This window comes from Epargyreus clarus, unplaced genomic scaffold (genome assembly GCF_041222505.1).
Source record: "Epargyreus clarus isolate Ecla_fem2 unplaced genomic scaffold, WU_Ecla_fem_2.2 ptg000008l, whole genome shotgun sequence".
Lineage (NCBI taxonomy): Eukaryota > Metazoa > Arthropoda > Insecta > Lepidoptera > Hesperiidae > Epargyreus > Epargyreus clarus.
In genome coordinates this window covers 3798811-3822533 of record NW_027332216.1, presented here as the reverse complement: position 1 = coordinate 3822533, position 23723 = coordinate 3798811, and the positions used below count along the sequence as shown (strand labels likewise).

At 34.3% G+C, this 23723-nt stretch overlaps 1 protein-coding gene and 1 long non-coding RNA gene across 7 annotated transcripts in view; one reads left to right on the top strand and one right to left on the bottom strand.

Moving 5' to 3' along the window:
* The window catches only part of ckn (CRK like proto-oncogene, adaptor protein), a 413374-nt gene that overhangs the window by 349954 nt on the left and 39697 nt on the right, over positions 1-23723 (top strand). The gene's annotated exons all lie outside the window — the stretch shown is intronic.
* Positions 21679-22593, bottom strand: LOC140743991 (uncharacterized). The gene is made up of 2 exons (XR_012102516.1): positions 22303-22593; positions 21679-22234 (listed from the first exon to the last, which is right to left on the bottom strand). It is a non-coding gene; the product is annotated as an uncharacterized LOC140743991 (long non-coding RNA).

Below are 23723 nucleotides of genomic sequence, written 5' to 3'. Positions count from 1 at the left end.
ATTTGAAATGAATTCTGTTTACGATCGTTTGGGTTTAAAGCTATGTAGACGAACAATGAACATTTAATTTAATAAAATTGTTAGTAAGTTGTGTTTGTGCATTGAAAATGTTTTTGGAATTTCTTCATTTCTTTACTTGATTAATCGAGCTAATATCATTTAAAGTACAATAACAATTGTTATGAGACCACAGAAAATTTTATTATTTCTAAACGATATTATTTCTAAACGATATTATTTCTACAAAATATGAGAAAACTACAAGACAAAGTAAATAATTAAATAACGCTATTCACATTTGTTTTTAGATTTATTTATAATGTTATAACAGACAAAGTCGCAAACGATACTAGTGCTGAAAAAGCCACTTCGTCAGACGATCCTTTGACGTTTGATGAAAGAAAATATTCGCCTCCAGCAATCGAGACGGCCATTCCAACTAAATTAAGTTCGGGCGCCTTGGACCAGAGTTATTGTAGAACTCAGTGACGGGGTGATTCCGTCCGACTTTCCGGATTCTTATAACGTAACCCTTGTACGCACGTGTGACTTTAAGGTCAAAATTTAATTAAAGGATTTGGGAGCGCCCGCCCACCAGCTTAAAAACTTGTTTCCGTTGAAATTGAAGTCGTTGGGCGTTGGCGAAGTTTTCGATTCGGTTTTTAATTTGACTTTTGTAATAAATGAATATTTTTGTTATGAAATATCATTCGTTGATTCGTCATGTTCTGGAAATATAGAAACAGCCCTTGAACACGCTTCTGTATTCATTTTCGATGATTTGCTAATAGTCCAGCCATTGCCTCTTACACTAAATATCCTATAATCTTAACCAAATACCGAATAACCTTTATCCTTCATCTAGCCTTCTGAAAATTGAAATTTGACAATAGATTGATTATCATTTATCAAATATCTTTTATTCACAAATCTGGTAAATATTTCTACTTGTCCATGACGAAACAGTAACTACGACATAATACGCATAAATTCTTACAATCAGATCAATGGCTACGACCCCTTCTAAGCACAGAAATGTTCGCATCGATATTATCCAGTTTAATAGGTGCTCTCATAACATTCTATCACATTATACATACATGTGATTCGCTCTCGGTAACATAATTCCCACCGTGTTAACATTCCCCGCGCAATTCTTGTAATATTGCTTAGTAACGCTCATGACTGTATTAAAGATTTCAATGAGCGACCTCGCTATATTAGAAATTGGATTATTACGGCAAAGATCGGTTTTTCATTTGTGCCATATCTTATTGCTCTTTTCTTCTTCTTTTATAAGTTTAGCTACGAATTTAATATTTTCCCTTTTGAATATTACGAATTTAATATTTACCTTCTTAATTCTTGGGAGTAAATACTTTTATTATGTCTTTTAACATTGTTTAACTTAACAATTGTATTATAATTTGCATTGTTACCATATTTGCATCGTTTTTATTTTTCTTCTTATATTAATTCTACGTCAATTTAAGGACAATGTCTATGATTAACACTTATTATTTTAGCAAACATCTCGCTCCGAGACAGATAATTTCCATCGCATTCCCATTCCCCGCTCGCAATTCTCGTGAATGTTCTAATAACATTTTAAATGTGACATTCCGTCTAAATGAACTTTGCACTGGTGACATTGGATTTAATTCAAGTTGTGTTGTTTGTTTCAATTCAGAGTCCAATCTTAGGAAACTTATTGAAATAGATATGACCTGTCTTACATAGGTATAGATGTGCCTTCGAAATTAAATTAATTTCAGATATATTTTAATTAGAAATGTGTCACATTATTAACATGCTTGCATTTTATAACAGTAACCGAAGAGAAAAAAATAGAGTTCAACTGTCATATTGACAATGATTAGACACTTCACCTGTCAAAACGCTCGCGGAGTTAAATACAATAAAAAAGCCGCGATAAAAATCTCAGCAGCCGCCTTATATCTGTATAATTACTGGAATGATTTGTTTCGTTTTTTTAATATTTAGCGGCGACCGAGTGCAAGCTATTAACGGTGTTAATGGTGCGTCCACGGCGTCGACGTTGAAAGGAAGTCGTATTTATGAGCGTGACAACTTTTATAATAGGTTTTTTCGTTACGATTTGACAACTAGTTTTTTCCGCTCATTAGCCACGAGCTTTATATTGACTTTAATTGACGTGATTTTTGTTATAACGGCACTTTTAGGCTATTCGTGTCGACGGGCGAGTGTTTGGGCAAAATAGAAGTGACGTTAAAACTTCGTTTTGAGACGCTACGCATATTTGTTTATATATTTACGGCAATATTTCATATCATTGTCAACAATCATTGCCTTTCTTCATATTTATGTAGGGTATATAGTACTACAGTATTCGAATTTAAAATGGACATCCTAGCCATCTTCCGTCGTCTTTCATACTGATCTATATGATTGTGTCATTATCTTTTTGGCCGTACCAATGTTTTAACTTAGGTTTTATCATTAATTTCATGTACGGTTTAGAAATTATTATTACTCTACCCTTTAACGGTGTAGGAACAAATTGCGAGGTAACCTCCAAAGTTATCCGTGATCGTCTACTAATTATCAGTTAACAAATGTGTTGAATTATTATTCATTATTACCAATATTTTAGAAATGTTCTTTCTCTGCGAGTTCAAGCTACTCAACAAGAATTAATCATTATTATATTTCATAAATGTATGCCGACGAGGAAGTGTCTTCCTCACGATCTTTTTGTTACATCTCATCAATATTCCTCGATTGTTCGTTTTGATTTTTTGTAAAGTCGACGAGTGTTCCAAAAATATTATAATGTGACGGTGGACATAAAAGTTTGTTGTCTGCGTTTTTTACAATACTTTTACAATTGTCTATTGTGGTTGGTAACTGGGGAAAGACGTCGATATTTTTAAGGTATTAAATTTATGGACTTTTATAATATGACCTATGTTATATTATTCTTTAAAAGCAGGGGACTTTCTTATCTTAAATCGTCGTTACTTTTATGGTCGTTTACCACTTTAAATGGTCATCGATTCATTATGTTATTTTTATCGTTGAAGAATAGAAGAATATTGAACATTCCTTGTTTATTTAATGCATTTTTGTTTTTCTTTCTCCCACTCTTTCTTTCTCTTTAATGTTTGTTTTATTTCCCAATGCGTTCAAAAGATATATTATATTAATTATTTATTTGTTTTTTTTTGTTCTTTTTTTCTGTAACTGATACGCAACATACAAATACGCTTTAGTAACATACTTAGGTACAATTAAGTAAAATAAACACACTATGCCAAAATTAGTCAAATAAAGTCACCACGGATTGTTTGCAATTATAGATTTATTTGTTCTGAATACATATGAACAATGGAGTAAATGGAAAAACCGGTTTAGTCAATAAATTAGGCAAATAAGCCCTATATTTGCCTAATTTATTAGTTATGTTTAATGAATGGTGGTAGGAACAATTGTGGTTCGACTACACAGAGGCGCCTTCGCCACACCTATTTTTACTTAAAAGTATTGTAAAGTGCTAATATTCGGATTTACAGGGTGTTGTAAGGTTGTGAGTTGATATATTATCAACATATTCATACTTGTCCTCAGATATGACCCCAATGTTAATTAGGATTTTTCCACGATGTGCACTTTGTTAATTCAGTTACAGTATGTGTGTATCCACAAATCTCGAAAGTAGTCGATGAATTAATTTGTACCTGGAATAGTGTCTTTATATAACTTTTATCCTTCTAATGCTCACTGCAGCTAATCGTTGTTATTAGCAAAGAACTAATGACAACTATTAGCTACAGTAGGTACCACTCGACCACCATATTATACCACCAATATATTATTAAGCGTATATTTGTATAAATAGATATGACGCTATGATAATTTTGAGGTCCATTAATATTCAAAAGAGAGGCTCGTGCCTCGCTTAAGAATAAAACTCACGACTAAGTGAAAAAGATTCGAATGCCTTTTGTATGTAAATTTGGTAAACTTTTTGTAAATTGGCGATTGTACACGAGTGGCGAGATTATATTTTGAATCTTACTGAAGTCAGATTTGTGAAGTTTCGTGGTAATGTTACGGTTTGATTCAAGTGTTTTATGTTTTTGTAAATTGCACATTGAAACAATGTGGAAGGGTGAAGATCCTTTTTTTTACGAGGGGGAAACCTTCAAAAGGTACCCGACGATGTAGGAGCGACGCCGGGTTACGTGGTATTTTTACCGCACTACAACCCCCCCGGTGGCCGATCTCAGCGCTTGGTGGAGAACTCCGGGATCTCCGATGGAACACAACCGGAGAAAGGGTATAGATCCTAACTGACTTACGTAATTACGAGGCGACCATTTTAGTTTTTAGACGTGGCAACGCATCTATGGTCGACTTCAGGTAGAACCTGTGTTCTCCATGGAGTTACTTACAAATGTTCATGGACGACATTTAACGCCAGGTATTGCTATTGCAAACGAGCATGCAGTCCATGCTCGTTTGCAATATCACTCTTATAAAAAATATTATCAACTATCGACAATATCCCATTACAAAACACATAGTAATAAAATAATTATTATTTTACGACATCCCAAGAGAAACAAGGCCAGTAAGAGTTAATTTTAGGTTTAGATTTATTATCCCTAAAACACGTGTACCTAACAAAAACATCGAAATATATTTTCGATATGACTAATTTAAAAGAATATTTATAGATTTAATGTTTATATAAACTTTTTATACGAATTAATGTTATTTATGAGTGGTATTAGATTATATTAAATGTTTTTTAAATGCGGCCGCTACGCAAATAACCGTTGACAAATCATAATTTATGGCTAATTTTGCACCATTAACGCCAATGGTGTCGTTTTATTACGTTCTTATAACAGTTTAGTGAATAACCTCACGATGGCCACTTGTGAGGTCGGTTTGAGCACACGATGTAAGCATACAAATTTGCATAATACCGTATCACTCTTCAAAACCCCTACTATCAGTTTTTGGGTCGTTATTTCGAGATTTATGTGACTTACCGTAATGTTGCTAATAATAGAATATAATAATTATTTTAATGTTTCTCAAATAGGTGTAATATAACAGTTTATTTATGGAAAAGTTCGCCCATACGTATTATTTTGTTAAAGCTTCTTCTGCCTTTATATCTGTATCAAACGCTGCTGCATTCTGGTTTGAAGTTTGTAGTAAAGAAAAGACTTTCACGAGCCATTGCAACATAGTCTTCTGGGATAGGTACTAAAGTATCCGTGGTCGACATTATGGGGATACAATCCTATTTTGGGGTTAATTGGAGTTTTCTAAGAACAGCAGTGACTATATACGAGAACTATTTCATAAAAAATACGATTGGGGTGGTGCTGTGAATACAATGGTAGGAATTCTTTAGAATACTTTCGACAAAAGAGTGTTATAAATAGTTTATAAATTACATAGCATAACAATGACATTTTTTGCGAAGCTTTATATTTTAAGGCGGTATGGAGGCAAGTGGTAATTCTACACTTTCATAGCGATGCCATTGACGTGTTATTAAGATTTTAATTTCTTGTCTATATTAGATCCATAAGAATTGATCATGTTTTAAAATATACCGAGCGAGGTTTTTAGATATACGCCGAAATCTTAAATGTTTTGATGTTAACGTAAGCTTATAATGACTGTAAAACTATTTTATCGTTACTTTGCTAGCAATAGAGGTCTTTTCTTCTAAAACTAAATTCCATTAGAAATACCAAATAGGTAGATACTCTTTAATTTAATCATATTTTATTTATTTTTTGTAAATAAATGATATATTTAAATTATGTATTCTTTTACAGGTAAGTTTCGATGCATTCAGCACAACTATTAATCGTTGATTAATAGTACTCTTAATGTTGAAGAGTAAGTGACATCATTCTCATTCATATTCATAGTTCATTCACTTCCACGTATGGTTAATAATATTTTTTTACTGACTACGTTGCCAACTACGTTCATTCTTTCAGCATATAGATATTATTACAAATTAAAAGCTAACAGAATTCTATGTTAACTCCAATGTTACATACATTAGATGGCAGGGAATGCTTATATTGTTGAGTTTATCTTTGTTCCTTTAAACATATTGTGGAAAATAGGATTGTGGTATAAAGCATTAAAAAGTAGGAAAATATTTGTGGTGATGCTGCTACATCTATTTCTAACTTATTGCTTTTCTTATCTCGATTATAAATAATATGAGGGGGTGACTTAACAGACGAACTCCACAATGAAGCATCTGATATTTATCAGCTATATAATATACAACCATATGAGAACTTGCATGATATTATGTATCATGCAAGTTCTCGAAGCGTGCGCATTAACCGTTGATATTTCGGACCATCATAAATTTGGCGCCCACATATGGCGATAGGGTTGGCGCTCACGTATGCCGGATAGGGTTGGCGCGCCGCCATCCAAAAGCCTTAAATTGTAAGTTCAACTTATTATGCCGGAACACGCTGCCTTATTCAGCTTAAGCATAATGACTACTTAATTTTCGTCTTGTACGTATTAGTGGTCAAATACTGGGCACGGGTCCTCAGAGTGACGATAATAACTCTATCTACACTCATAACTCTTAATTAGAAATTATTGTAAGTGTATTGACACGCATAAAGATGAGTACATAAATAATAGATATATTATACATTTATACATGTATCTAGTATTTTAGGTAACTAGTACGTATCGTATAAGTATACGTACTAGTTACCAAAAATACTAGATACGTACTAGTTACGGTTAAAATAGATTTAAAAATAAAACAAATTATTTTTTTATTTGCTTCAAAACGATTTAACTTAATTTATGTTTGTTTTAATAGTATTAAATGTAACATAATAAAAGCGCATAATATCTTACGGCCGTCAATTTAAGTAAGTAAGAGAACTGTAACATCTGTGGTGATACATAGAAATCTATGGCTAGTAATTTCACAAATAAACGTATAAGATGACATCTCTCGAGACGGCTCAAATACCACTCAAACCAATTTGTATTCAGCGCATTTTAGCAACAATATCACGAAACGCAACGAGCACAGAACGCTTGCATTTCATCCGCTCGCAAACTCATCTGCGGTGACTCATTTCGGATGCTGCGCGAGATGCACCGTAATGCATACGTGAGCCGGCAGCCTTAGATGCGCCGATTTTTCCCTGTTAAACTTGTTTGTCAGCGGCTGTGAGCAGGAAGGAATATTAATTTGGGTTCATAAATCAAAAGTTGGGGTCTCCACAGACATATATCGTAGTTAAATCGGTATAGTAATACATAAGTTTATTTTACAACACATAATGAAATCATCTGCAAGAATAGTAAAATTTAAAGGTGAACCCTATGTGGTTTGACTCAGTGATGAGCGCTGCTGTATTTTTCTGGGGTTAAATGATCTTGGGCGGTGGGCGGCAGTTTTTACAAAAAGTACTGTTTTGGTATTTGTTTACGTATTTACCATACTATTCCAAACAGTTCTGATACTATCCCCTAGAGACCCTGATTGGAAATGTATAGACAAATACGTAAACAAATACCAAAACAGTACTTTTTGTAAAAACTCATACTAAGGCTACAGGTGGACGGCATGGTCGTCTGCTATGGGTATATGGTATAACTTTATGGGTATTATATTCGTGACATATTAACATACGGTACCGCAAAGAAATTATGCCATTTGTGTAAGTGTAAATTGTCTCCAAAATTTACATAGCACTGTTTAGGATTCGTGGAAATTTTGCAAAAGTTTACGGATGTGTTTCTAAGAAACAGGTACACAGTGAATCATCTTAAGGAAAATTCTTAGCGAGTTTGTTTCCGGAGGCCTTTTTCGGAAAAATGTTTTTTTTACTTAGTAAGAATTTCTACTACCTATCCTGTGTTTTAGTCATTAATAAATTTTAATAGGTGAGACTAATAAATAAGTCGTAAACACTGACTGATAACGCGTAACATACATCGTTAGGTCTTGAACCATAAGATTTAGCATAGTAATTCTATACGTTACGAAGATAGAGACAAAAATAAATTTTTAGTAATTAATTCTCTAGTGCTGAATAGACTATGAGTACTTATAGCAAGTAAAATTGGTTCGTAACAAATATCTATCTGATTCAAAATTATTGATGACGATCGAACCCAGGAATACCCAATAAGAAAATATATCATGTTCACTGTTTCGAAATAAAATCTAAAACAAGTTAGAACGTAATACATTACATATTTTTTGTATCAAACCTCTTAAATCCGCAATAATCGTGTCAGATGACGAAGGACTACAAATAACCCACTTGCGAATTTTTAAATAATGTGTTTTGGAAAAAATCTTTGAGCCTCCGGGCTTTACTTGACGGCTTGATTTGATAGAGTCCATGATTTGTGGCCACGTTACCTGTTAGTTGCTGATTTATTGGTCGGCGTTTAGTGTTCATGGCCAAAATGTACAAAAGTTAAAAAAAACAGCTCAAAAAAGCGTACCAAAACATCGGTGATATCTTACATAGATATTAGAACGTTAAAACTAGTTTGATTTGATTTTAAAAGTAAGACACAAAGAGTTGCAAACAAGCGTCTATTTCATGTGACAATGAAACTTACTAATAAAAATACATAAAATCTAGTTCAAAAAAGAACTACGAGTAAGTTAGAATCTAGTTTTACCTGACGTTCACCCACAAATTAAACCCAGGGTGGGTTAAATCAGCATGCCGGACTACATCACTATTCTAAGGTAAAAACAGGCAAAGCAGTGGATTTACCATCATCAAAACAAATTCTTCTTCAAACACAAACGCATTAGCTCAAACATCACGGTTGTGTTCTAGCGCCTACAAGCCTACGTGAAATCGTAAGAACGTGGGACCATTAACTTGAATTAACAAGATCAGCCCTTCCCAAACTTATAGCTTCAGAAGCCCGATTAGTAGTAGTTGTTCATAACAAAGTTAACGTTAAAATATTGGCTATCGACAGAACTACATAAAGTAATATTATCTAAAAATAAAGATAGTTACCAATTTTTAGCTTTAAATGTATTATTAATGACTGAGATGGGTGGACGTCTTTTTAGTCTGAAAGTGAATCGATTTTAGAAAAAAATCTACTTCGATTTTGCCGTCAGTAAAACTATTTAGTCGCCATTACTTAAACGCCACGTACCCCCCTACCTTAACTATGCGTCCCAAACTTTGAGAAACCCTGAACTAGATCGTTGTAGATACGTTGTCAACAGGCATTTGTAGCCACGATGTTTATGTCTTATTGTTCTAATTGGACTGCGAGTGAGTAACACGAACTGGTCAGATAAGCGATAAGCGAACAAGAATGACATTCAACGAATGCACTAGACACGGTTCCGATATCATACTGTAATTTAAAACCGTTTAAGCTAATATATCGTACGATATCGATACGCTACTTCTCTAGATCCGTCATAACGAAAGCAACGAATCGGTGGATGAATTAAACCAAATGCCTAACGCAACGCAATACTAAAGCTTTTGGAAACGTTTTATTCGTTACTAGCTGACCCGGCAAACTTTGTACCGCCTCAAATATATTTCATATAAAATATAGCCTATGTTACTCGTGGATAATGTAGCTTTCGTATGGTGAAAGAATTTTTAAAATCGGTCCAGTAGTTTTTGAGCCTAGTCTTTACAATCAAACAAACAAACAAAGTTTTCCACTTTATAATATTAGTATAGATGTATCTGTCTAACTTTCAATAATCCCTGAGATAAGAAACAGACTAAGTGACATTGAATATGCCAAAGCATCTGCACTTTCTGCTGAACAATCAGCTATTGACGCTACCAACTCGAAAATGAAAACAAACTGCTTCTATAAAAACAGTTTCCTATATCGATATTAAAATAGACTATCAGCTATTAACGGTTTTCATACAAACCGAAAACGAGCATGTCTCACGCATTTGCTATTGCAGTGGTTATCAACGTAGTTATTCGCATTGATCAATGGTATCGATTGCCAATCCCATTTCGATTGTTTCACATAGGTACCTTTTAAATGTGTTTCTATTGTTTCAAATACTTGTTTCCTAATTAAATTTCGAGTAATTGATATTGTTGGTTAGTTTTGTGCGAAAACTGATTTTGAAGTTAGTAGAACCCATTGTGGTTTGACTCCAGAACTACCAGCGCCACACCTATTTATATCCAGTATGTTCCAGTATGTACCAGTTTGAAAAATGTGGTGAGTCGCACTTACCTGATGAGTTCTAACTTAGACTTCAAGCGTAGCAACGTATCTATGATCATCCTCAGGTACAGCTAGAGCTCTATTTCATCTGGCGTTGATTACATATGTACATAGGCAGTTGTAGCCTTTAGGTGGACTGCATGCAAAACTGCATACCTATTTTTTATTTCGAACTTATAATACGACGTAATTCTGCAAAAAATCGAAATATATTTATATATAGCCTGAATTGATTATCAGGTACATTTAAAAGCCTGTTCAAATCATCAGTAACCATGTACCCTATAGGACAAGCAATCGTGTGCAATGGCCGCAGTCTGATCAATCAACAGCCGGTCAACGCCACCCGGATAAGGACTTCACGCTTGGGTCGCTTACCCGTGAACCGGGTAACCGGATAACGCCACCCGGGTTGTGTATTCACGCTTGGGTCGTCACTGATGCGTGGCAGCCGATTTGGGTATATGATCAATGGGAATAACAATTGGACAGCGACAAAATCTGTTTCCTCTGGTTTTAAGTGATCAAAGACTTATAATAACTAAATTGAAGATACTGTGTAATTCCAAAATATTGATAATTAATTAGTGAGACGTGAATTAGGTATTTGTTTACTTATTTATTTGTAACAATTGGCTTAACAGACATTACAGATTATATCAAATTCGTCTATCCAGCGTTGCCAAATATTCATGTTGTCCTGCGGACTAAAGAAATGCTTTAAATTACTGGTATTAACTTATGTGAAATTCAGTTACTTTAGTATTATATAATGAAGTCTTAGATTTTAAGATACTTAAATCATAAAGTGAAATATGTAACCAGTAGATAAGCTTAAAGTTCAATCATTTTGCAATTCCGGACAGACACTACTTTCAATGTTATTTAGTTGCGAAAATACTCTTCAACTAACATCGTGTATTCGTTTTAAAATTCCAGACGGATTCGACTTATTTATTTGTATAACGGTCTGTAAACACAATGAAACAGACAGACAGAATAGAAAAATAAGTATTTTAACAAGAATGACTCATAGCCGGTGGCAATGGGTTAACAAAAGTAGATCTCAGCGAATGTACCGCTAGAATAGAGATGTTTTGAAAATAGAGAAAGTTTAAAAGGTTAAGCAAATCGATAAATAATCATCTATTTTAATTTTTTGTCTCATAACAGCAGTGTTAAGCGTTGCTGTCGGATTTGTTGGATGTGGTAAGATTGAGGCGTTCTGGTTAAGCCTTCGGAGGTAAGAACGTATGTATAGTCGACTTCGACAAAAAGCTACGAAATATGGATTAAAAAAAATGTTTTAAATCTTATTTATTATTATTTTTTTTAATTTTTATTTATTTAATATTCAATTTAGCACGGCATTACCAATATTTTATTTAGGTAATTTGGGAATCTTTATCTATTAATATAGATAAAGATATGTTTTGTTTGTGGAGAAAATTAACAATTTTAACATAAATTGCGCCAAAAATATGCTAATTTTAACAAAAATACGCCATATGTTTAATCGGACACGACTTATTAGGAATGCATTCTGTTTACGGCCAGACTATAGGAGTATGCATATTGCATATATGTAGATAAATAATTACAAGGTAAAAAATAATAGAAATATAACTATTACTATTGCCTTTTGAAAAAGGTGAAACAAATGTTCGTTCCGTAGAAATAAACTCAAAAGCATTGCAAGTCGTAAAAGTTATTTTGCATGAAAACTGTGGCTTAGGTACGTAAGTTTCGCTCGTTTATGTACCGTTAGAACCCAGTTGGCGGGTATTTGTTATTCTGTGGAATAGTTGTAAACATAACAATTAGAATATTCTTTCAAAGTGACATATTTAAGGTGTTGGAACTGTATACTTGGATGTCTTCTCCGCCACATCTATTTGCGTCTATTTGTATTATTCTTATATGTATATAAAATTCTCGTGTCATAATGTTAGTTACCATACTCGTCCGAAATTCGTACCTCTAATTTGTTCATCCTTAACATTTTTTTATTTTTACGGCAACACAACGTTTGTCGGGTCAGCTAGTGTCATATATATTTAACATTAGACAAAAACAAGCGTACACAAAAGAAACTATTGTATATAAACAAAAGTAACATTAACGCGGTAGACAATGACGAGCCCTTCCGCTAAGGGAATAATTAAATTTTATGATTCTACGGTTTTACGCCGAGCCTTCGATAGCCCGATAACCAATATCACGCAACCATAAACTATAACTAGTTTCAATAATGGTAATCTCACTGAAACCATTTAGGAAATATACGCTTCTTATTTGATCGTCCTTATCACCTACTTTCTACCTAGTGACCTTTGCTGGATACGAGTCTCCTCCAAATTAGGTCATAGTCTACCTCTCTAACAAAGTGTGGAAGACTTCACACATCCTTGACAAAGTTTTTTTTAGGGAACTCGCGTGTATTATTAGTCAATATTAGTCTCTTATTAGTATTCAAGTGTATTTTAAGCCTATTTGTATTTCTATGGATAAATCTCGCAACAATGCAGACGGGAAACCCGTGGTCACTTGGACACTATCAAGACCTGAAAAAACACCAAAGCATTGTCAACTTTGAATAAGATCTTTTTTTGCATCTTTTTGAAAAGGTCCAAATATTCCGGGCTTTTTTGGAATTGAGTGGACAGCTTTGTGAACTGTGATATATCCGTTCCTAATAGTAGGCTACAAGGTAGCAATTAAATCATCATAAATTTAAGATACAGTCAATTAATTTTTTAAGACTTAATTTTTTAAATAGTATTTACAGAGATGACCAAAACGGCTTGGGCCTTATTAACTGTAATAACATAGTCAAAGCGACTGACATGTGCGACAGTAACGAGTAATGACTTGACCATCGAGGGAGCTGGAACTCAAGGATCGTAATTAGTCGCCGGTTTAAGTTTTTAAGCAAATATGGCGACCACGCCTCATCGAAAGTAGATCATGCGTGCGTATGTCGTTTTGTGATTGTGACTTGGAGGAAAATGTGGAGTTTATATGGTTTTGTTATGTAATGCATGAGAGATAGAAATTTAAGTCTCTCGCGCTGAACTCCGGGGAAAAATAGTAGGGTGTCGACCCTACTATTTTTCATAGTTAGCGAGTAATACAAGGATAAAATGTGAGACAACCTACATATCGGAGAGTTCTTTAAAAAATATTTTCAAAGATATGTCAAATCTACCAATCTGCATTAGTTTAGCATTATGGACTATTGCCTTAATGTCTCTCTTTTTAAGGGTGAAACAGATTTTTTCGCGGGTTTCTATCTCAGTCCTAGGTAATCAGGCATCAGCGATCAGGTAGGATCTATATATAATTAGTTATTACCATTCACGAGCGGCAGTTACAACATTAGTTCGCATTCATACTGTTTTATTCCTTCTAACATATACTCGTAAAATATCCTCAAAGGCACAAATATTCTAAAGCAAAATTAGATCTGACAGTCGTGCCGCCACAATCAAACACCAGAAACGTTACCCTACAAAATTTATCATTCAAATTCAATTGTCATCTCAGCATAAATTTACAAATCAATAGCAGCTACGGTCAACATCTTAATCCAATTCGCAGATTGATGTCAGGAATTCAGTTTTAGTGGACATAACTCAGCCACTTGAGATATTCCTTTGTCTAAGATGACCACTGACCGCAAATAATTGGATTTTGAAACGGAACTGACTTTGGAACTATTCCGGATAGTTCAATCAATTCGATTATACTGGCTACTGAATGGAAATTTATTTCGTGTTCCGCTATAATTGAATTGGAACGTCGTTATGATTAGTCGTCTAAATGATTGAAATATTCGAGAGATGTTAAACGAAATTCAAAACTGGATGTCTATAGGGAATACTTGCAGCAAACGAACATGCAGCCCTTAGAGATCACTTGATGTAAAGTCATCAATCAGAAATAAGATTGAAGCTTTACCAAGTTGCCTACAAATGCGTCCCTCAAATGAATTCTACTTTCTTTTCACACACTTTAAACCAGAAAACATTATTTTACAAGATAGTGTCAGTTAAGACATTAATAATCTAATGTCTAATCTTCAAAAAATAATACTATCATCTTTTTGTTAATAAAAAACTACTTTTGTGATTTTAAAACGCCCCTTATGTAAATCAGGCAATAGACAAACTCATTATTGGAGAACGTTAAATATTATATTCAGATCACTATTGCCAATTTGTTTAATAGCTTTACTTAAAATTCCTGGCACACGTGCCGTGCGAAATACCTAAGTGGCGAAAATCGTTGAATACGGAATAAGCGAAATTACTTGCAATTCAAGTTGGAAATGCAAGCGTAGCACCTCACGAACTATTTTATCCGTGACGACACAACGCCCACTCTCTGTCAGCCTGCCAATAACATAAAGAGCATAACTTAATGCGCCGCGAAGCATCGTGCATGCAAAATGAAAGCAGTTTTTTATAAATCTGAAATAGCAAATGAAGATACAGTCCCTGATGATGGGGTAGTAACTATGATAAGTGATCGTGGACATCTGTAACTAACTCCATATAGAACAAGGATTCTATAGGAAGCCGATGACAGATACGTTGCCACTTCTAAGAGCGTCTCGTACGTAAGTCGGCTGACATCCACATCCTTGATCCGAGACGCAAAACTGCTTCACGGTAGATATATGTAAGGTGATGATACCTTCCTAGTCGAACCATACTGACTCTACCACATTTTAAATAGAGAGACAATAATGTTCTTGATGATGATTGATGATATTGAACAGTTCCAACTTAAATATTGTGAGCAAGATATTAAAAAAAAGAAACTCGCTAAACCTTTCATTTTAAACATATAACTTGTATATGAAAAGTGAGGTAGTAGATACGGCACTAAACAGCCTCAAACAGAATAGCCTAGATTGATATAAATAAGCGCACAGCAATAAACATTATCTGTTTTAATATGAAAAATGACCATAAGACAACTGATTCCGATACCACGGCCGTAAATATTTTAAAGAGTGAAAGGCGGTTTGTTTAGTGGAACATTAAACGTGCCCAGCCATCAGTTGCAATCAATGAAACGGTCGTGTCTTAAATCAATACATTTATGCATGGAAATAAATTGGAAAACTTGCTTAAAAGGCTTTGGAATTATTATGCCAGAGACACAGGCAGACCGATCGACGGACTTATAGACGATTATGCGGATGAATTAACGGATAAACAGGCAGACAGATGAGACTGAGTTTACCCGACCGCAGAGGATAATTTATATATATTTTTGAGCGTATCTTTTTAGTTCATGTATTTCACTTTCTTGATGGATTTTTACATATGAGGTGTTGTATGATTCGCCTAAATTGTGTAAGTAACGTAGGTTATATTTTTGCGCTAGCGTTTTTTGTTTTTATAATAATTCTCTAAAAATGAACCTGATGATTATAAAGTTTAAGGAATTACGATACCAGAGCTACAGACAAATCAATGGAGGCTAGAGGATCATAAGGGTGCATCAACGGACAGGCAGACTTATCCTTTTTACAGGGGTCAATAAAAAATATAATTCTCTGGTGACCCAAGAGGTGTCATGAATGCATTGCATTAATTAAGCAAATGCTGTCAGCTTCTTGGGAACCTTGCCCAAAAATAGCGAAGGTGATAATTATTTTCAATAAAGTTTTTCTTTTTGCACTTTTTTGGAATCCTTCAATTTATGTATCGACAGTTATTGCAGATATATACAACTTTTCTTGTTTCCCAATTGTCCAATATATGAATAAAGTTCCGTAATATTTTTTCCAAAAAAACTGGCAGTTCACACGCGTCCACGATACATCAAACATGTTCCCATCGAAGGTACAACACATTCGAATTGATGAAAATGCGCAAGCGCACTCGATATCACTAACAAGGTCTTCTCTCGGGCGCACGGTCATTTTGAATTATTGCGCCCCGTGCCGCGATTTATCAAAATAATTCCACATTCTGTTACGTTCGCCGGTGACAGTTATGTTTTTCGAGAACGTTGATAGATAATACCGATGACTGAATTAACACCTCTGTGTGAATAGCCGGTAATGTTGAGCTGGGAGCATAGGTCTTTACTCAAGTAAGTGAGCAATAAAATTTAAGTAGGTATGTATCCGCAAAATTAAATGCCATTGCGTATATTATTAATTAGGTATTAGCTTTTTGGAATATTTGTGGATTAATATGGAAATTTCTGGACTGATTGGGATCCTTTTGAAAACGTGTAAAGCATAATCTGCATTGTCGTTTCTGGTTTACCCTTTACATAATTGTAAAGCACTTCTGAAGAAGTAGTAGATCCATATTAGAACCATATTATCCCTAAACATTGTACTGGACTTTGCGTGAATTCATAAACAACTCCGTGATTTGCATGTGTGCATAATATTTACAAGTTTCCCTAAACATAATAAAATAAATAATATTGTAATATTTCTGGATAAAAATCAAAGCTTTTACGTGGGATTCATGCAGGCAGAAATCAAATGAGCTACTAAGATCTGTAAGATACTAAAATATTGAAACGTGTAGGAAGAAGTTATAACGAAATCGACACCACGTCGACAGCTTAACTACGCCTGGTTAACTATTTCACCAAAAGGTTAAACACGTTCATTAAGTTAACAATCCACGACTGTCGAGATTAGCGACGTAACCGGGGGTTTATTAAATTTAATTAGATAATTAAAATGCGTTGTTGACCAAGTAACAGCAATGGCGACGGTAGCGGCAATTATGCTCAAGATCTGTGACGTTAATTTAATCCTATTGAGAAACAGGAAGCCTTCTGAATATCACTTATCAAAGAGTTAAGTTGATGATGCATCTTCGTTTGCGAATAATATGTGAAATGAAATATAAAGTCAATGACCTATGCTAATTCATATTTTAATTACATGATTGATAGGTAGATTGAAGTGTACATGCCTAAATTCTTAAGGAGTGTTTAGTTAAGTGTATGTTTTGTGATTTTAATACTAAATGTAATTTTGAATAGCCTGAGGCGTTCCTCAACTGTTAATTTTGAAAAGAGACATGTACACAAGAGAGAGGGTGATTAGTACTTGATGGGATTATCTTAGAAAAATAATGTAAATTATAAATTAAGCAATAAATACTAATTTTGTATCTATTTTCATTATAAGTAGCCTTTAGGCAGTATGAGTTTTTATTTCAATATATGTGCATTTGTTAAATAAAAATCGAATCAAGAATGAACACAATACATTCGTAACAGATCCAATTGCTTATAGAAATTATTACCTGTTTATATCTGATTTATATAATTATCCAAATGAATGCGGTTGACCGCGGCGACAGATCGATGTATTTCAAAACGGACACATTCCAGACTCGGCGAGATAAGATTGCGTTTCACGTCCAGATTACATAAATCCCGACTTTGAACCGGGACTCCCACGTACTGGTTGGACCTGTTCGGTGTAATTTAACCTGGATTAGCGGCCTATCTCGCCTGTCATAGACGGTGGGGACAGGTCCCTACATAAACCTGCTAAATTAGGATTGCTATTTAAGGATTGTGTTTAAGTTTCGCACACTTAAGCGATTTGCTTAATCGCTGATGAAATATGAAGCATTTAAATTATGATTTTAAGTTATTGTTGCTCTTAAGGTAGCTACTGAAAATATGTGTAAGAAATTAGATGACAAATTAAAAAACTTTGTTCGAAAGGCTAACAAAGAAACCTACATAGATGTTTGACAAATTATTCTTATCTGTACATAATTCTGCATTGAATCGATGGGAAAGATTAATAGATTCTCATGTTTTGAAATCAACCACGTTTAGATCTTGTCCAGATAAACAGACAAACAGAGGAACAGTTAATCTCGAGACACGAACAAATGTACGCGACAAAGAAGATACATATTACAAAGCAAACACGGCGCTGAGTTGTTGGGACCACCCGAACAATTTCCACGCAGTCGTCCAAACAATATTTCATCGTAATATCTCCAAGTAAATACAAGCACTTTACAGACGCTTTAGGCGGACACAGCCTAGAGTTTCTAGTTTAAACTAATATCATTAATAACCAGTATGTCAACTCGAAGCGAGCCGATAACATTTGTTAACATCAAATGATAGTAAGTCCACGAGACAATGCCTTACGTCTGGGAACGATAGTTCACTGGACAGTATATCGAAAACAATATCTAACGACTATGTATCACGTTTAAAATGTAATATGACAACCGACAAATGGTGTGTTTAAAGAACTAATGAGCGTTATTAAAATTATCACAGATCAACAGGGTATAATTGTTTCAAGCTATTTGTCAAATAAATGAGCAATAACTTTAATGGTCGGTAAATGTTATTAAACTATAAAGATAGATATTTGTCTCGTAATATAACGCAAATAGTTATGTTAAATGTCACGTTAGTAATAAATATCGACGGCTTCAGTAGTTTGTATGTATTGCGTCATTTGTTTCCAATGTTGTCAATCCATAATCTCTCAGTAGATCACAATAATAATAAAGTTCCGTTTTAAGAAAAAAAAATGGAAATATTTTTTACATAAAGAAAAGGTAAATAAATATTAAGTTTTTCTATGTCCTGAAAACTAGAGATATTACATTTAGGTTACCTTTAGGTATGGCTATCGCTTGAAGCGTAAAATAATGTGTTGATGTGAATAATGTATTTTAATGCGAATATATTAAACGTGCCATAATTACTTGCAACAATAATTATTTGCGTCTGTATAACTTTGCGGACGACATTCACTTTAGTTTTTTAATTACTAATGTCAATCCCAGCTTTGGTTGCAGAAAACTCATTTTCGTCGCTTAAAATGAACGTAAAACATTTCCATTTCCCATTTCCGTTATTCTTTGTCCTGCCAGCGGCATTTTAGACACAAAAGGGATACCAATCACAGATGCATGTTTACGCAACATGAAATTGCATCTAAGCTGTCGCGATCCGGTTGTACGATTGTCAGATAGCTTTTGACCCCCGTTGCGCGCCATCTAGCGACCGCGGAACTAATCTGTGTTTGTAATAAGTCGAGTTGTTAGACGGTTTTATTTTTGTTTTGTACTTAATACGCTGTATTATGATGTTTGGAGGTTGATCTGTCAAACGGTGTATATGCAAACTCATCTATAAAGTTTCTTGTACGCTCCTATGTACCACTGAAACAACATTGCAAGCTTTTTTATCATCATGTGTGGGTCAAATCTTGCGCCAACGCCTGTTGTTGATAATCAATCTACTGTTTCAATTTTTCCTACCAAGGATCGAAATTTGGCAACTTCTAGTACTGCCTAATTGGATAAAGTAATGAATAGGTAAATAGGGTAAATTAACAACTACGATTGAGCTGCACTTATGTAATTTTGATTATACATTAATACGAAAATATATATTTATAATATAGGAGTAGCAGACGAGCATGCAGTCCACCTGACAGTGAGTGGCTACTGCCGCCCTTGGACATCTATAATCAACCCCAGATAGGATTAGGTATTCCTACCTGAGATCAGCCACAGATGCGCCGCTACCTCTGAGGACTAAGCTGGAACGCCTCGGAAAAGTACGTCTCCCTTACCACACCCTTCAAACTGAAACACAGCAGCGTTTAACACTGCTGTTATGAGGCAGAAATAGGTGTGGCGGTGGTGCTGCCGGGGTCGAACCACAAAGGGTTCTACCACCTTCAAATATATCACTTCAAATATGAAGTCAATTTGATGATGGACCTAGATGCTAGACATAGCAACGCCTCAACGAGATAACCTCGCTGTCTTTGAGCATGTTGAATTATTCTCGAAAATGTAGTATTAGTTTTAGACGTAGGTTTTAGATACTACATGAGACAAAAAATATACTTTTCAAAAAATATTTAAATAAAATATCTTAAAATTTGTCCTTCACAAAACGTCAGCCGTTACTCTATTGCCCCCAAGGAAAGTGTGAATGCTTTAAACTTTTGTTTTGTTGTGCCACACCTTTCGTATCTTGAAAGAGTATACAAGAGTATACAATTTTATAAAAAGCAAAACATTGTAACAACAATGTATAATCTGACAAACGGGAAGTGACTTTACTTAATCGTGTTTAACTTGACCAAAGCCCTGCCCCCAATACAACTGCCATACATAAGGCCCGTAATCTCTTAGCAAGCTAGGAATCGATTATTCACAGGGATCAGTTTATTAAGGTCGCTACAAGTCTGTTGTTCTGAAGGACAGTCCTGTAAGCTGCGTGATACAAATAAGGAGATTATTTGAAAGCGTAGCGTGAGAATTAAAGTTTAATTTGTAATAGAAAGTGGAATTTAGTAAACGAAATTACGCCCGGTTTATATTTAGATTTTGTTTTTTTTTTTTATGAAATAGAAATCGCAAACGAGCACACAGTATCAAACCAGACCGTAAGTCTCAAATTGACATCTATGGTGAACTCCTGCCTTACGTCGGCCATAAATGCGTTACGAATCTTAAGGACTAGGCTGAAATGCTATATACCTATCCTATTATAGCAACAGCTATAAGAGTCTTATACTTACTTCACCAATTAAACAAAAGACGACAGCGCTTGACATTTCTGTTATTAAACAGATAAAATGGAAGTGTGTAATTGCTGTCTCCGCATTCGATAACAAAAGGTTCTATCTACTACCTCGAAGACCCGAAAATGAAAAAAGAGACAAAACAATACGCTTCAAATCGATTCGATTCAGTTCAATTTTAAAACAATTCATTATCCCAAAACCAACTTTATACGTGGCAACCCTCACTCCAGATTCCACTTAATAGTACACACGACGGCATGTGCCGTTTATTGGAAGCATAAATAAATTATTAGCCACCGCAGGCTGTAAATCAACAAGAGATACTTTGCGGTGAATGATTGAAGCACGGCCGTATGCGTAGCGATGTTAAGATTGGATGCGTTCTATATTTGTGTGGAATCAATCTTATTCAAATTGTTTTATGTCGTAATGGGCTTCCGCCCAAGACGTGATCAATGTTGTTGTAAAAAATATATTAAGCAACTTCGGCTTAGAAGCTATGAGTTTTCAAAGTAACAAAATAGTAATAAGTTTGTTATGTGTAGCAATATTTTTAAAGTTTAGTATGCACTATTTCAGAATGTTGAAAGTTAAATTCTTAATGTAAGTGCAAAAAAAAAAAGCTCCGACCGCATATTCCTTTCACCGTGTTTTATTAATTAAAATTATTCTTTTCAACAGCTTAAAACTTATTTAATAACATTTTATAAGTTCCAATCTGATAAAAGTTTATGCGATTTCGTATTATAAATTTACCAACTCGAGATTTACTAAGGAATTCATTGCATTAACTCGTAAAATCGATTGGATCCATTTAATAGCGTGCATGATCGATATGTTATAGGCAAACTCCGAAGCTCCGGCGCTCCTAGGTTGGACTGGTCAATCCTCAGGTCAGACTGAATGACTTAGTCAAAGCCCAAACAAATGTAAATTTTCGGCCTTTGACTAAACAATTTTCGTCAAACCTGGGAGAGACTAATTTGGTCAGGCAAACGTCAAAACACAATTTTATTAAATCGGGGTTTGACGAGTCAAACTCCGATATAGGTATGAAGTGTCTTATCTTCGTATATTTGGAAGCATTTTATCATTTAAGCAGCTTTCAAGTCTTAAGAACCGCTTAATTCTGCCAGTTCTGACACCTGATTGGTCAGCTTACGTGATTTTCACTTTTATATTTGAGATGCTTTGAGAGAATGCCGTGTGGCATTAGGCCCACCTTTTGTACGATGTGCAATAAAGTATAAAATAAATAAATAAATGCTTTGGAATATACGGAGGTTAGTTTGTAAGATTAGGTATAAAAAAATAACATTTTTAAAATTTTGATGTTTATTGTTTTAATAATTTAAAAAAACCTAACCTAACCTAACCTAACCTAACCTAACCTAAATCAATTTTACACAATTACACGCCCGCACGCTCAATGAACGAACATGAAATGACAAAACAATCGGTCGGAACACCGCGAGAGACATTATGAACCTGTTTAAACATGTTCAGATCAACGTTTGACCGAGTTTTGCAGTCGCTTCTAGGATTGACTAGGCCAAAACCGAAACAGAATAATTTACTTTCGACGTTTGACTGAAAAGTTAGGAGCTCCTGGGTTTGACTAAAAATACTTCAGGCAAAGGGCGAAATTGAAATGTATTTCGGGGATTGCCTGATGGCTTTGGCCAAACCTAGGATAAACCAGTCCTTCCGCGAAGAGACTGTGTATCGGACTTTGACTATAACAGATACACTCTTCTCGGATTAAAATCTGCCATAGACAAATCGATATATTTTATGTTTTACGTAAACCGGAATTCATTTGATTTACATAACTAAATGTAGATGCCAAAAATATTCATAGTAGGTATTAAATAAGACAATATAATTAATATGTTCTTCGTAACATATTAATATATTATTTCATTTAATAAAATATGTACCTAATATGAAGTGGACGCGTTTGTATATTATTTAGCTCTGCGTGTTACAGAAAAATAATCATTTTTGAATATTTTATAATTTACATTATTTTTCAGTTCGTAATTACAGGTACAAGGTAATTACAGTATTTTTTCACATAGTGTTTTACGGACATGACTTGTCTTTCAGCCTAACCTTATTAACTTTCATCATTATAGTTCGTGCTCGATGACCGATCAATAATAAATAACTATTGTTAATTAGACATAAGTTTACTTTTCTTGCTTCTTATTTTTACTGATTTAGCTTCTTACCTTTCGGCGTCATAATAATTTTTGAAGTGTTCATAAAGTAAAGAATATTCCATAAACAATATCACCTTTCTTGACTTTTCTGTAACTTATGTTGCCACAATGAATTCCGTTCAGAAATCGGGGTCAATAAAAACGTTGTATTATTCACATTGTGTTAAAACGTAAACATATTGCCTTAAGTATTAAAGAAGGTAACGGTACCAAATAAAACATTTATAATCCACGTGGCACAGTTTCTATAGAACCCATCGTAAAAGTTAACGTTCGACCACAGACAACAAAAAGCTAGAGGAATAAAAACTTTTAACATGATGGCGCTGATGTGACGGCTAATTCCCGTATTATGCGTAACATTTTTATTATTTGTGTTATTTCTATTCATATATTGAAACACTAACGGCATCGGCAGACCTCCCTTTGACTTTTCCCGTAGTTGGCGCGATAACTTGTTTTTTCTACTAAAATTAAATAATGCGTCCAAATCCAAATAAATTGTTGTAATGGCAAATGAACTAAAATGGGTTGATCATATAGTGATGTAAATGAAGCAGCTGTAAAGCGCTTTGTCTGTTAACCTGTTTTACAAATATTAAAATTTGTAACTGAAAAAATATCGTTACTAAAATATAATATATTTAATC